The sequence below is a fragment of the Stomoxys calcitrans genome, chromosome 4, assembly GCF_963082655.1.
Source record: "Stomoxys calcitrans chromosome 4, idStoCalc2.1, whole genome shotgun sequence".
NCBI classification, from domain to species: domain Eukaryota; kingdom Metazoa; phylum Arthropoda; class Insecta; order Diptera; family Muscidae; genus Stomoxys; species Stomoxys calcitrans.
Window position 1 is genome coordinate 42661800 of NC_081555.1, and position 3641 is coordinate 42665440.

Genomic DNA, 3641 nt, shown 5'->3' on the forward strand with positions numbered 1-3641 from the left:
AGCGCTACAGTCTTTGAAAATAGAGGCATTGAGCAGAAATTTCGTACAGATTCTTTTTTTGTCCATAAGCAGGTTAAGTTCGAAGATGGGCTATATCGGACTATATCTTTATATAGCCCCCATATAGACTGATCCACCGATTTAGGGTCTTAGACCCATTATTATCCGATTTTAGTGAAATTTGGGTGAGTGAGTTGTGTTAGGCCCTTCGACATCCTTCTTCAATTTGGCCCAGATCGGTCCAGATTTGGATATAGCTGCCATATAGACCGATCCGCTGATTTAGGATCTTAGGCCCATAAAAGCCACATTTACTATCCGATTTTGCTGAAATTTGAGACATTGAGTTGTGTTAGGCCCTTTGGCATCCTTCTTCAATTTGGCCCAGATCGGTCCAAACCGTTCTCTCGATTTAAATTTTTGGGACCATAAAAGGCGCATCCGATTTCGCTGAAATTTGGGGCAGTGAGCTGTGTAAGGCTCTTCGAAATTTTTCTGAAACTTGGCCCAAATCAGTCCAGATTTAAAGTCTTGGCCCTATAAAAGGCGCATTTGTAAACCGATTTCACTGAAATTGGACACAGTGTCTTATGTTGGGCTTTTTGACATCCGTATCGTATATGGTTCAGATCGGTTTATTTTTAGTTATAGCTTCTAAAAAGCCCAATATTTGAACAATGACTTGTACCGATTAGTATTTGGTCCAAATCGGAACATATTTCGATACGGCTGCTATGGGGCATAAGGTATGCATTTTTCACCGGATTTTGACAAAAGGTGGTTTACATATATACGCCCTAACGCCTTTTTACTTGTTACAACTCATTTTTGCAATATATCAGCGAAATCTGATAAAACAGACGCCTTTTGTGCGCTCAAAAATCCCAATCGGTATACAACAACCGACCAACACAACCCATTCATTGTGTCATTTGGTGCAATTTCTTAATTAAAATGAGTTTTATAGAGCCAAAGCCTTAAATCGCGATATAGGTTTACATGATAGCTATATTCAAATATGGTCTGGACTCAAGGCGGATTTAAAAAGTTGGTCTCGCGCGGACAGCCGTTAACAGCTGGCCAGGTTTGACGGTATTAAGATGACAGATTTTTGTTTGCACTCTCCTTGTTGCTATCTTCTTTCTCGTATATTCTCCTCTCATGTACGCACACGTATACACACACGCACACAAATTTCTTTGCGTGTGTTGGCAAAAGTACGATCAGCTTGATGACTAGATGGCAAATTGCACCATATGATTTGAGGTTGCTGTACTAATGAGACCACCTTTAATTGTTTCGCCATGGTCTGGACTATACTCTGGACACGGATGTCGAATACAATTTCCGAACTAACCTTTAAAGAAATCGTACAATAAATACTGCTTTGCTAAATTCAAGATCTTAAATCGGCAGACTGGTCTATATGGGGCTATATATTCAACGGGTGTAGCGTAATATTTCGACATTTTAATAAACGAAATGACAAAATGAATGACAAACTCCTATCATTCGGCGAGCGGGTATACAAACTGTATCCCAACAGTGTAAAAATTTTTGAAGTATTTATGACATTTCAGTTCAATTTCAACTGTTTGCCATCGAAAAACACCGAAAATCCAATTTCAATAGATTTTCTATGATAATAGTAACCAAGTTTGTTGTTTTTACCAATAAATTTCTCTAACTGTACAAATAGAACAATGTTTGCTTTGTCATAACTCGGAGATTTCTTGGGCATTATTTTGAATGAGAGAATGAGTGAGAAAAACATACTGGCAACACTACGCCTTTGTTATCGTTAACATGTTTAAAAGATTTTGTTTACAAACGACAGTTAGTACGCCTTCTTTCTTGTGTGAACAAGCAGCACAGAAGCAAATAATTACAACAAATAATTTAAATTTGTTTAATTGAAACAAAATATAAGTAATATTCGAACTACATAGAAACATTGCATTAATTGAAAGATTAACAATAATCTATCGCTAGCGTAAGTGTGTTTAAATACTTCTTAAGCAAAGGACACAGTTATTAATTTTCCAAAAAAAAAGACTAAACGATTATATGTAGTGAGAACTAAAGTGGAAAAATTTGAACTCTTGATACTTGATACCAGATTCACGACTATTTGAAATAAAATAAAAACTCTTCTTTGTTAGTCTAACCTTGATAAAAGAATTTTCAATTTTTATCTTTCAGAATATATAGAAATAAAATAAAGGTACTTAAACTCCGCCATCAACATGAATAAAATTCAGTTATTTGCTTGGCTTGGACTATTATTCTTTTCGCATTGTAACGCATCCCTTAAGGTTCGCAGAAACTTTAAAACTTTGGACCATCGTCGACGATACATTAATGAGCCGAAATTAAGCCCAGTAACTCCTGCTGATGATGATGACTTACAAAAAGGCACTGCCACACTGATTAATGCTGGACTGCGTGATGTCATATTCATTATTGTAATGTATTTTGTATACAGTTATCCTCATAGATTTAAATTTAATGTTATAAAAAAATATTGTATAGCATTTTAAACCAAAGGGTATTTTCGTTGTAAACTAAAAAAAAGTCATGTGGTTTTATATGTGTAATATTTAATAAAATTTTTAAAAAAAAATCAATTTAAATCTTTAATTTATTTTTATTTGATATAAATAGATTGGTTTTTATGAGATACATCAGGTCAATAATATTAACAATAATAACATACGCCGTTATTATCAAAGAGGGTAGAATATAGGCAACGTACGAACCACGATCGTTGTGTTTCGCTCTAATGCCAACTCTTTTCCTTTCTCACCCTCTTTGATCGTGACAGGTGATGAATTGTGGATTTTTGCGTATCAGCACGAAAGTAAACAGCAGTCGACGAAGCTCGCGCACGAAGCACTTCCAAAAACCAGCCAGTTTTAAACACCATGGCAGCCGGTTGTACGTACCGGATTGACCCGATGGAATCTTCATCGGCAAGGGCTGCCGCCTCAGTGTACGTGTTCGTCTTTTTTCGTCATGGGAGAGGCACATCCCGGAGTGCCTTCTCCGTATGCTTTTGGTCCGTGCCGGGATTGAAAAGAACCCCGGACCCTGGTTCTGTTCCGTTTGCCAGAACCGCCTTCATCATCGGTCAGTGACGGTGAGGTGTAACAGGTGCTTGGAGTGGGTACATTTCCGTTCTTGCTCTGGCCTAACTTCGCTACGGGAGTATAGTCATACTGGCTATGTCGCTAGGTGCTGTGCGAACTCAGCCAGCAGTGGGTCACAAGCGTCGCCGTCGTCGCCTTCGGCGTCCTCGTCGTCGGACTATGTGACCCCCCCGACCTCTCCCGTACGGCAATTTATGCAAAGACAGCACCCTAGCCCTACTATTGCCAGGCCAGTGTCGGGAAATGTATCGTTCCTGCAGTTAAACTGCAATGGACTGCGAGGCAAGATTGATGAGATTGTGGATTTTATGAGTCGGAAGAGCATATCGGTCGCAGCGATCCAGGAGACAAAGCTGACTAACACCTGCAGCTTGCACAGTTGTCACGGCTACAATGTGCTACGTAAGGATCGCTCAAGGAATGGAGGTGGGGGATTGGCCTTCGTTATACACCATTCCGTGCAGTATAGACCTATCTCGCCTGCGCTTGACG

General features: G+C 39.1%; 1 long non-coding RNA gene across 1 annotated transcript; it reads left to right on the top strand.

The window, feature by feature from the left end:
- The first annotated feature begins 1852 nt into the window (after nucleotides 1–1852).
- On the top strand, nucleotides 1853–2549 carry LOC106088996 (uncharacterized). The gene is made up of 2 exons (XR_001221541.2): nucleotides 1853–1993; nucleotides 2203–2549. It is a non-coding gene; the product is annotated as an uncharacterized LOC106088996 (long non-coding RNA).
- The last annotated feature ends 1092 nt before the right edge of the window (nucleotides 2550–3641 follow it).